This window comes from Schistocerca nitens, chromosome 5 (assembly GCF_023898315.1).
Source record: "Schistocerca nitens isolate TAMUIC-IGC-003100 chromosome 5, iqSchNite1.1, whole genome shotgun sequence".
NCBI lineage: Eukaryota > Metazoa > Arthropoda > Insecta > Orthoptera > Acrididae > Schistocerca > Schistocerca nitens.
The window spans coordinates 705,839,657-705,852,241 of record NC_064618.1 but is presented as its reverse complement, the minus strand read 5'-3'; positions in this window follow the sequence as shown (position 1 = coordinate 705,852,241).

The window sequence follows — 12,585 nt, the reverse complement described above, 5'->3', positions numbered from 1 at the left end:
TCCTCTTGTGATTCTTGAACAGGGTATTCGCTATTACTAGCTGAAACTTGTTACAGAACTCAATTAGTCTTTCTCCTTTCATTCCTCGTCCCAAGCCCATATTCTCCTGTAACCTTTTCTTCTACTCCTTCCCCTACAACTGCATTCCAGTCGCCCATGACTATTAGATTTTCGTCCCCCTTTACATACTGCATTACCCTTTCAATATCCTCATACACTTTCTCTATCTGTTCATCTTCAGCTTGCGACGTTGGCATGTATACCTGAACTATCGTTGTCGGTGTTGGTCTGCTGTCGATTCTGATTAGAACAACCCGGTCACTGAACTGTTCACAGTAACACACCCTCTGCCCTACCTTCCTATTCATAACGAATCCTACACCTCTTATACCATTTTCTGCTGCTGTTGCTATTACCCGATATTCATCTGACCAGAAATCCTTGTCTTCCTTCCACTTCACTTCACTGACCCCTACTATATCTAGATTGAGCCTTTGCATTTCCCTTTTCAGATTTTCTAGTTTCCCTACCACGTTCAAGCTTCTGACATTCCACGCCCCGATTCGTAGAACGTTATCCTTTCGTTGATTATTCAATCTTTTTCTCACGGTAACCTCCCCCTTGGCAGTCCCCTCCCGGATATCCGAATGGGGGACAATTCCGGAATCTTTTGCCAATGGAGAGATCATCATGACACTTCTTCAATTACAGGCCACATGTCCTGTGGATACACGTTACGTGTCTTTAATGTAGTGGTTTCCATTGCCTTCTGCATCCTCATGTCGTTGATCATTGCTGATTCTTCCGCCTTTAGGGGCAATTTCTCACCCCTGGGACAAGAGAGTGCCCCGAACCTCTATCCGCTCTTCCGCCCTCTTTGACAAGGCCGTTGGCAGAATGAGGCTGACTTCTTATGCCGGAAGTCTTCGGCCGCCAATGCTGATTGTTTATCAAAATTTAGGCAGTGGCGGGGATCGAACCCGGGACGGAAGGCGTTTTGATTATGATTCAAAGACGCTACCCCTAGACCACGGGTAACTTTGGTGGTGCGAAAGGACGACAATGCGTCAATGCCAGTGGTACAAGACAAGAGATGTATTCATACACTTTCCATGTTCACAGTCCAGAAACTTCTGTAGTGGGAGTGAAAGCAGGAGGTCTATTTAAAATGTTATATACCATTTTGCGTGAAAGTCATATTCTCAGACTTCAACTAACGAGACTAACTGCAAGCAATAGTACTGGAATTAATATTATGGCTCACTATTTTTCAGAAACTCTTTGGGAAAGATTTATATGTATATGTTGTGGGAAGGAATCAGAAGGTAAATGACTTACACAACTAGAACCTTCTTAATGTGTGACAGGATTCTCTATCTTGCTGAAATCATGAGGACTTGGTAATCTGTCATATTAAACGCAATCCATACAAGAACGCCCTATAAGGTGCACTACAGTTCCTCCTAGCAACGAGCTGTTCTGTTTCTGTCGTCGAAAAAGTCAACACATTAAACCAGTTTGTGTCGTATTACGGTTTCTCGTGGTCCATTCAGCATACATTACTCAGTAAGGTAACGCTTGATGCTTGCACGGTGTTTGGCATGAGTTCACCAACGGAAAACCGTTATCATTAATCATCCAGTACATAGCAGTAATTCTGACAAACATGTTAGCAGTATGCTATAAAAATACTGAGCCTATGGGACATCCCGTATGAACATGCCATAATTTATAATTTCAACCTGGTATATGTGCCTAAGCTATGGTGTAGTTCGTATTTTCTGTGTGAAGTACATATTAAAAGAAAAATATTTTTCAAATCCGGGCGCCACCTTACGTATGAATAGAGGCAGACAATTAACTCGATGGCGCAAACAAGTTAGTCTTCCACGTTTCAGTGACGAACAAATGGAATCGGAGCTAACATGCTCATAAAACCGAAAATTTCTGCTTTGTATGTGATCGTGCTACTGTCGGACCTTCTGCGCATGAAGTGGATAAGACACCTTATTTCAGTACTGGGGACAGACATACGGAATATTCCACCTGTGAGGCTTATATCAGTAACCAACAATCGAGTAACTAGCTGTCTGCTCAGTCTTAAGAGTACACTTGACATAGATAACCAATCATAGATCACGTATTCTGTTGCTAATCCACACTGGTGTCCCATGTACTTTCCACTAACCTCATGTTTTTTGAAAAATCTATTCCTTTGTCCAAGTTCTCCCATTGCAATGTTTTCACTTTTTTAAAAAAGAAGTGTAGCCCTATGTAAATCTGAATTTTAAAAAAAAAATTTAACGGTTTACTGTCGTGCTTTTCTTTCTAATTTTCGGGAGTAAAACATCGAAATTTACAAGCAATTTGCAAATCATTGAATTTACATAGAATAAATACAACATATGAGATGTAATCGAGCTGTGCATATTATATGTGTCCAAAACTCAACAGCCAAGGTTTTGTGGTAGCTTGCAGATCATCATTTGCTAACGAAGATGAGCACAATTGTAATTGAAACACATAACTTATAATTTGTTATTGTTAATGATTTGCAGTTCACCTGTGTGAAATTCCATTTGCTTCGCTTATTTTTTTATTTTATTCCTTCTTATCGCGTAGTCTGATCTGGATACTCAAGAAAAGACAGCTTTCTGTCAAGAGGGCAAATGTACGGTTGACATCGACTATCGGTGGGAACGATGTGTCTCCTCCTTATCTAGTTCCTTCTGGACTTCTCGGGTGGTGTGATGAGCTTCTCAGCTGCTTAAATTTAGCTTCCCCAGTGCCTACATATCAAGAAAGGTAGGGTTATAGAACCTCGTATGTTGTCCTCGACGGCGAGAGTTCATCGCAGACGACTATATCGTGTAACCAGTGACGTGCCATAAGAGCACTGTTATTCTCTACATACATGAATGATTTGGCGGTCAGAGTGGGCAGCAATCTACTGTTATTTTCTCATGATGCTGTGGTGTACGGTAAGGTGTGGTCGTTGAGTGACTGTAGGAAGATACAGGATGACACAGACAGAATTTCTAGTTGTGATGAATGCCAGCTAGCTCTAAATGTAGAAAAATGTAAATTAATGCGGATCACCAGGAAAGACAAACCCATAACGGTAGGATATACAGGGTGTTTCAAAAATGACCGGTATATTTGAAACGGCAATAAAAACTAAACGAGCAGCGATAGAAATACACCGTTTGTTGCAATATGCTTGGGACAACAGTACATTTTCAGGCGGACAAACTTTCGAAATTACAGTAGTTACAATTTTCAACAACAGATGGCGCTGCAAGTGATGTGAAAGATATAGAAGACAACGCAGTCTGTGGGTGCGCCATTCTGTACGTCGTCTTTCTGCTGTAAGCGTGTGCTGTTCACAACGTGCAAGTGTGCTGTAGACAACATGGTTTATTCCTTAGAACAGAGGATTTTTCTGGTGTTGGAATTCCACCGCCTAAAACACAGTGTTGTTGCAACAAGACGAAGTTTTCAACGGAGGTTTAATGTAACCAAAGGACCGAAAAGCGATACAATAAAGGAGCTGTTTGAAAAATTTCAACGGACTGGGAACGTGACGGATGAACGTGCTGGAAAGGAAGGGCGACCGCGTACGGCAACCACAGAGGGCAACGCGCAGCTAGTGCAGCGGGTGATCCAACAGCGGCCTCAGGTTTCCGTTCGCCGTGTTGCAGCTGCGGTCCAAATGACGCCAACGTCCACGTATCGTCTCATGCGCCAGAGTTTACACCTCTATCCATACAAAATTCAAACGCGGAAACCCCTCAGCGCCGCTACCATTGCTGCACGATAGACATTCGCTAACGATATAGTGCACAGGATTGATGACGGCGATATGCATGTGGGCAGCATTTGGTTTACTGACGAAGCTTATTTTTACCTGGACGGCTTCGTCAATAAACAGAACTGGCGCATATGGGGAACCGAAAAGCCCCATGTTGCAGTCCTATCGTCCCTGCATCCTCAAAAAGTACTGGTCTGGGCCGCCATTTCTTCCAAAGGAATCATTGGCCCATTTTTCAGATCCGAAACGATTACTGCATCACGCTATCTGGACATTCTTCGTGAATTTGTGGCGGTACAAACTGCCTTAGACGACACTGCGAACACCTCGTGGTTTATGCAAGATGGTGCCCGGCCACATCGCACGGCCGACGTCTTTAATTTCCTGAATGAATATTTCGATGATCGTGTGATTGCTTTGGGCTATCCGAAACATACAGGAGGCGACGTGGATTGGCCTCCCTATTCGCCAGACATGAACCCCTGTGACTTCTTTCTGTGGGGACACTTGAAAGATCAGGTGTACCGCCAGAATCCAGAAACAATTGAACAGCTGAAGCAGTACATCTCATCTGCATGTGAAGCCATTCCGCCAGACACGTTGTCAAAGGTTTCGGGTAATTTCATTCAGAGACTACGCCATATTATTGCTACGCATGGTGGATATGTGGAAAATATCGTACTATAGAGTTTCCCAGACCGCAGCGCCATCTGTTGTTGAAAATTGTAACTACTGTAATTTCGAAAGTTTGTCTGCCTGAAAATGTACTGTTGTCCCAAGCATATTGCAACAAACGGTGTATTTCTATCGCTGCTCGTTTAGTTTTTATTGCCGTTTCAAATATACCGGTCATTTTTGAAACACCCTGTAGAATTGGTTGTGTCCTGCTTGACACAGTCACGTCGTTTAAATGTCTGGCCTTAAGGCTGGAAAGCGATATGAAATGGAATATGTGAAGATTATTGTAGGAAAGTCGAATGGTCGACTTCGGTTTACTGAGAGAATTCTAGGAAAGTGTGCTTAATCTGTAAAGGAGACCGCATATAGGACGCTGGCGCGACCTATTCTTGATTACTGCTCGAGTGTTTGGGACCCGTACGAGGCCGGATTAAAGGAAGACATCGATGCAATACAGAGGTGGGCTGCTAGATTTGTTACTGGTATGTTCGAACAACACGTAAGTGTCACGAAGTCGCTTCGGGAACTCAGATGGCCATTTCTGGAGGGAAGATGACATTCTTTCTGAGGAATACAATTGAGAAAATTTAGAGAACCGGTTTCTGAAGCTGACTGCAGAACGATTCTTTTGTCTCCAACATGCATTTCGCGTAAAGACCACGAATATACGATATGAGACGGAGGCATGTAGATAGTCTTTTTTCCCCCAGGTCTATTTGCGAGTGGAACAGGAAAGGAAATGACTAGTAGTGGAACAGGTACCCTTCGCCACGCGCCGTACGATGGCTTTTGGAGTATCGATATAGATGAAGAAGTCCGTTGCTGACCAGCGAATCACATTCATTGGCCTAATAACAAGATGACAGTGCTGATACATGGATTGTAGATAAGATTTTTTGAGTGCGCTACTCACGAGGCTGCCCGTGTGTGTAAAATTCTACCAGCCGTTATACGTAGGTGTTTCGGATCTGTTATTGAGTTCCTGAGTAATTCTACTGTGATTCACGTTATGTGGATTGATGAGATGCTGAAGAGTTTGGTCTCAGTTGATACTTCCTTAAGGCCAATGGTTAGGAATATTTTCATGCATTCAGACCTTGTGTTATAAATCTTCTACTACTTAGCGCTTGTTGAAGACATACAGTATCCATTCTCTTATTAACTGATCGAATATCTTGTTTCTTGAGCTGGTGCGCTGCTGGCGCCAGTCTCCGTCGATTGTAATCCCGATCGTTGTGAGTCGATTTTCGATGCCTGCTTGTCTTCTTCGCATCTTTGGCGGATGGTTATTTAACTGCTCCGCGCGCGCTCTGCAGGGTGCTTGCGTTCGGGTATCAGCTGTGTGAGCGACAGTGACGTGTGGCGCTGGAGAATGACCGAGTCGGTACGACGGAGGAGCGTGGGCAGCTGCTGCGGCGTGTTTCGCCGTTTGAATGCAGATCCGCCGTCGATGGTGACTGGGATTTCCTGGAGATTTGAAGGGCAGATTTCCTTCGCGTCTGTTACATGTTACTTAAAGTGAACGATATGGAGTCGTCTAATTGTCTCTTGGTGGGTTCTGTCCACGTTAATTGAATACCCGAGTGCGCCGAAAACTATCTTGGTTGTTTCAGTTATTTGTCACTGTATTTGCTCTGGGCGCCTGATACGTTGTCGGTATGCACAACAAATAGACATGAGGCTGTGCTTAAAGCGTAGCTAGAGGTCATTCCAAATAGTACTTAAGTCTGTACCTGACGTTCAAGAGCGGGACGATATAATTTTCCTATTTCCTGATCCTATGCTATTATTTTATTTCTTTGTTCTAAAGAATTGGCCAATCAAAATTTAAGAGCCGTTACTGGCCAAGTGGTCACTTAGATTAGCACGGCTTGGGTTCATGGGTGCCGTGTATAATTAAAGGTTTATTTATAACCAGTTGGGCAGATGTGTTTGTCTATCTGATGCGCCAGAATGGGTTTATGTTTCAGAAATGAAATGTCGGTGACGAGGGCCTCCCGTCGGGTAGACCGCTCGCCTGGTGCAAGTCTTTCGATTTGACGCCACTTCGGCGACTTGCGCGTCGATGGGGATGAAATGATGATGATTAGTACAACACATCCAGTCCCTGAGCGGAGAAAATCTCCGACCCAGCCGGGAATCGAACCCGGGCCCGTTGGATTGACAGTCCGTCTCGCTGACCACTCAGCTACCGGGGGCGGACAAATGTCGTGTGACGAGGGCCTCCCGTAGGGTAGGCCGTTCGCCTGGTGCAAGTCTGTCGATTTGACGCCACTTCGGCGACTTGCGCGTCGATGAGGATGAAATGATGATGATTAGTACAACACACCACCCAGTCCCTGAGCGGAGAAAATCTCCGACCCAGCCGGGAATCGAACCCGGGCCCTTTGGATTGACAGTCTGTCGCGCTGACCACTCAGCTACCGGGGGCAGACTATGTTTCAGATAATTGGCAGTGGTCGACGCGGGCAAACTCCGATCGGGGTATCACAGTGGAAAAGGGAAATTTAAGGACCTGGATCGGTGTCTGTGGTTACGTTGTTAGTGTCCTGCTCCAGTGGAGTTGTGGTTTTCTGGAACCTCAATTGTTGCCCAAAGTTGAGTATAGTTCCATTTTACTTTCTCGTTCGTCAATCTCCTCTATCTGGCAGCACATTTCGGTCTGCTCGCTTCCATCACTAATTTTAAACGTAAAAATTGTAACGGCTCCATATTAAGACTATTTAATATCCTATTATTATATTCTGGCCTTGAAATGTATGTAAACGCCGGCCAGTGTGGCCGAGCGGTTCTAGGCGCTTCAGTCTGGAACCACGCGACCGCTACGGTCGCAGGTTCGAATCCTGCCTCGGGCATGGATGTGTGTGATGTGCTTAGGTTAGTTAGGTTTAAGTAGTTCTAAGTTCTAGTGGACTAATGACCTCAGATGTTGAATCCCATAGAGCTCAGAGCCATTTGATTTTTTTTTTTTTTTTTGCTTTTCTCTTGGTCTTCACTACGTTGAAAGGGTCTCTGGAAGCATGGAAAAAGCTATAAATGGAATTGTAGCAGGTGCAATAACGATAATAAAAGGTCTCAGAATCAACGTAATTAGGGCTGATTTTTAAATCTGAACATGTTATTTTAAACGTCGGGCAACCGCAGCAAAAATTTTCCACTGAGACCACAGTAATAACTTGGGATCAAGCTTGGCTCTAAGTGCCCATTTGCATGAAACAGGCCATTCAGTTTGTGACCTCCACTCAAATTTGTAGCTGCTGCACTTTGAAAATAAGGCTATTACACTCGATATTTTAGAAGAGGTTGAAATTTACCATTCACTAAAAATGTTCCCCGACATTACTCTTAACGTGTACTCGCTCCTCAAAAATCTGCTATCCTGTTCTCATTGTCTACGTAGATAATATTTAGCCTATCCATACACCTAACTGCTGCAACCCTACAGGTTGTCGAGGTTATTGTTTTCGTAAGATTTTGTTATATTTAGTTTTATTCCTATTTGATGTAACTGGGCATAAAAAATACATTCTGATTTACATGCTCTACAACACTACGGATACACCACACGCATGGTGGTTGCCAAAATAGAGCAATATAGCCTTCAAAATATGTTGTTGCCTAGACCTCTCACAGTTATATCATCTTGTATTTTATAAAGCTTTAATCGTTTTTAATAGGAATGTCTTTAATAAATGAAAACATCCTAGTGACCATGTAGCACATAACAGTACGTAAAATGACGCACTGTAAAACCAAACCACGCCATTCTAACATAAATAGCATCAGTTCGGTCCGAGAGTCGCGCTAGCCCAAACTCGTACACGTGTATCGTAATACCGACTCATCAACATAGTTTCCACTGCCACCGTACACACTTCGATACTGTATGTAGCATGGTAGTACATTCAAGCTCTACAATACCTGTCTGTCGAAGTCAAGACACGTTAATGTTGTGTTTTTAACCAGTTCACATAACTGTACGGTATAGGTGTTCTGCGGTCCCAAGCGTTTTAATCACGGCTTTCCGCTTTTAGAGTGCTATGTGATTATAAGTTGACGATGAACAATGGGATTTGCTTCTAAGCTTTGTCACGTCATGACTGTTTAAAAAATCCTCTGAGTATACAGCTCCCATTAATATACGGCCTTTATGGTAGTATAGATCATTCTCCGAGCCATCGTAATTTTGAAGATTCATCTCTATTGTTGTGAAAACGGTAGTGACTTTTTAAAATACTTTTAACAGCCAGTGTGGATAATTTTATTCACCATAACTGTTAAATGTTTCGATCAGCGCAGTCGGTGGATAAAATAATTGATGTGTCGTAGGCAGAGTTGTAAAACTGCCGAAGGCTACTGTAAACTGCCATAAGAAAGCGTGGAGTACGGTCGTTCCCCTAGCACCTTTAGTCACTTAAGGTCGTACGTGTGATACCTACACGTAGGGTATATTGCATACTAATTTGGTATAACTTCATAGCGACTTTTTTTTTTTTTTTACGTGAGCGATCAGTGCCTTACTAGATTCCCCGAATGGCCGGAGGTGATATGTCTAGAAACTTAGAGGGGATATGTAAAAGGCCGTGCAACCTACGGTACATTTTTTTTCTACAGTTATCCTCCTGTCCGTTTCTTGTTGTTGTTGTTGTTGTTGTGATCTTCAGTCCTGAGACTGGTTTGATGCAGCTCTCCATGCTACTCTATCCTGTGCAAGCTTCTTTATCTCACAGTACCTACTGCAACCTACATCCTTCTGAATCTGCTTAGTGTTTTCATCTCTTGGTCTCCCTCTACGATTTTTACCTTCCACGCTGCCCTCCAATGCTAAATTTGTGATCCCTTGATGCCTCAAAACATGTCCTACCAACCGATCCCTTCTTCTAGTCAAGTTGTGCCACAAACTTCTCTTCTCCCCAATCCTATTCAATACCTCCTCATTAGTTACGTGATCTACCCACCTAATCTTCAGCATTCTTCTGTAGCACCACATTTCAAAAGCTTATATTCTCTTCTTGTCCAAACTAGTTATCGTCCATGTTTCACTTCCATACATGGCTACACTCCATACAAATACTTTCAGAAACGACTTCCTGACACTTAAATCTATACTCGATGTTAACAAATTTCTCTTCTTCAGAAACGATTTCCTTGCCATTGCCAGTCTACATTTTATATCCTCTCTACTTCGACCATCATCAGTTATTTTACTCCCTAAATAGCAAAACTCCTTTACTACTTTGAGTGTCTCATTTCCTAATCCCCTCAGCATCACCCGATTTAATTTGACTACATTCCATTATCCTCGTTTTGCTTTTGTTGGTGTTCATCTTATATCCTGCTTTCAAGACACTGTCCATTCCGTTCAACTGCTCTTCCAAGTCTTTTGCTGTCTCTGACAGAATTACAATGTCATCGGCGAACCTCAAAGTTTTTACTTCTTCTCCATGAATTTTAATATCTACTCCGAATTTTTCTTTTGTTTCCTTTATTGCTTGCTCAATATACAGATTGAATAACATCGGGGAGAGGCTACAACCCTGTCTCACTCCTTTCCCAACCACTGCTTCCATTTCATGCCCCTCGACTCTTACAACTGCCATCTCGTTTCTGTACGAATTGTAAATAGGTTTTCGCTCCCTGTATTTTTCCCCTGCCACCTTCAGAATTTGAAAGAGAGTATTCCAGTTAACATTGTCAAAAGCTTTCTCTAAGTCTACAAATGCTAGAAACGTAGGTTTGCCTTTTCTTAATCTTTCTTGTAAGATAAGTCGTAAGGTTAGTATTGCCTCACGTGTTCCAACATTTCTACGGAATCCAAACTGATCTTCCCCGAGGTCCGCTTCTACTAGTTTTTCAATTCGTCTGTAAAGAATTCGCGTTAGTATTTTGCAGCTGTGACTTATTAAACTGATAGTTCGGTAATTTTCACATCTGTCAACACCTGCTTTCTTTGGGATTGGAATTATTATATTCTTCTTGAAGTCTGTGGGTATTTCGCCTGTCTCATACATCTTGCTCACCAGATGGTAGAGTTTTGTCATGACTGGCTCTCCCAAGGTCATCAGTAGTTCTAATGGAATGTTGTCTACTCCCGGGGCCTTGTTTCGACTCAGGTCTTTCAGTGCTCTGTCAAACTCTTCACGCAGTATCTTATCTCCCATTTCATCTTCATCTACATCCTCTTCCATTTCCATAATATTGTCCTCAAGTACATCGCCCTTGTATATACTGCTTCCACCTTTCAGCCTTCCCTTCTTTGCTAAAAACTGGGTTGCCATCTGTGCTCTTGATATTCATACAAGTGGTTCTCTTCTCTCCAAAGGTCTCTTTAATTTTCCTGTAGGCAGTATCTATCTTACCCCTAGTGAGACAAGCCTCTACATCCTTACATTTGTCCTCTAGCCATCCCTGCTTAGCCATTTTTCACTTCCTGTGGATCTCATTTTTGAGACGTTTGTATTCCTTTTTGCCTGCTTCATTTGCTGCATTTTTATATTTTCTCCTTTCATCAATTAAATTCAATATTTTTTCTGTTACCCAAGGATTTCTATCAGCCCTCGTCATTTTACCTACTTGATCCTCTGCTGCCTTCACTACTTCATCCCTCAGAGCTACCCATTCTTCTTCTACTGTATTTCTTTCCCCAATTCCTGAAGAATTGTTCCCTTATGCTCTCCCTGAAACTCTCTACAACCTCTCGTTATTTCAGTTTATCCAGGTCCCATCTCCTTAAATTCCCACCTTTTTGCAGTTTCTTCAGTTTCAATCTGCAGTTCATAACCAATAGATTGTGGTCAGAATCCACATCTGCCCCAGGAAATGTCATACAATTTAAAACCTGGTTCCTAAATCTCTGTCCGTTTCTTAAGAATAAATATTATTCGTAGGAAAACTGGCCAACGAGCTTGCAACGTCGGTAACACAGGCTCCTGTCCGATCACGGAAGTCAAGTAAGGTTGGGCTCGACTAGTACATGGATAGATGGCCGCCCCGGAAAAACCGGGTGCCGTTGCTTTCAAGGAAACGCAAGTTGCCCAAGTGTCGTTCCTGTTGGTAGACTTGAACCAGGCCATCGTGCCATAAGACTTCTTCTTATAGTAAAACTGAAACTGCCTGTGCTTAATTCAGATTTCATTAGAAAATTATTGATTTGTAACGTGAAACCGAACGATGTTGTAGTAACAATAAAGGAAACAATACAGCTTTATCACACAGCACTAGAAAATTATTCAACAAAATTTCGTCAGCAAATTTCACCAACAAGGTAAAACGTAAACCCTCAAAGCAAAAATATATCAAACATCAAATGTGTGTGAAATCTTATGGGATTTAACTGCTAAGGTCATCAGTCCCTAAGCTTACACACTACTTAAAATAAATTATTCTAAGGAGAAACACACACCCACGCCCGCGGGAGGACTCGAACCTCCGCCTTGACTAACCGCACAGTCCATAACTGCAGCGCCTTAGACCGCTTTTTTTGTTCATTTTTTTCTTTTTTTGTTTGTTTGGTTTTTTGTTTTTTTTTCTTTTTTTGTTTGTATCCAATGTCAGGCTTAGGCTTACCATCTTTGCTGACATACATGTTGTTGTACTATCGCATAAATAGTGTCTACAAAGTCCATATGTTGACAAATAGTGGCTAATTAGAAAAGTAATTAATTAAGGACATGAATAAAACTGAAAATGCCCAAATGAAAGACATGAAGACATTGCGGATAGTACATATACAAAAGAAACATGCTCCTGTAGCAATGAAATGAAATTCGTGTCGGGGGCGACACCTGCTCACGACCCGACGTTCGATAGAGCAAGAGAGCCATCTATCGACTCGTTCTCCAGACGTTGGTGTAAGACTGGGTCGTCTTCTCGAAATTAACTAAGGGTCCGTAAGTGTGATCGATGTCTATCTCGGCTTCTTCGTCTATCTCATCTCTCACCCGTCACACCCCATCTGGCCGGTGGGTCGGTAAATGTAAGTCGCAAGTAATTAGCGAAGTCTTGCCTATATTTCTTATGCTGTTGCAGCTTCGTGTGTCCATCCAGGAGAAAATGCCAAAAATCAATTTTGTCCTTTTCCGATTCGTTATACACGT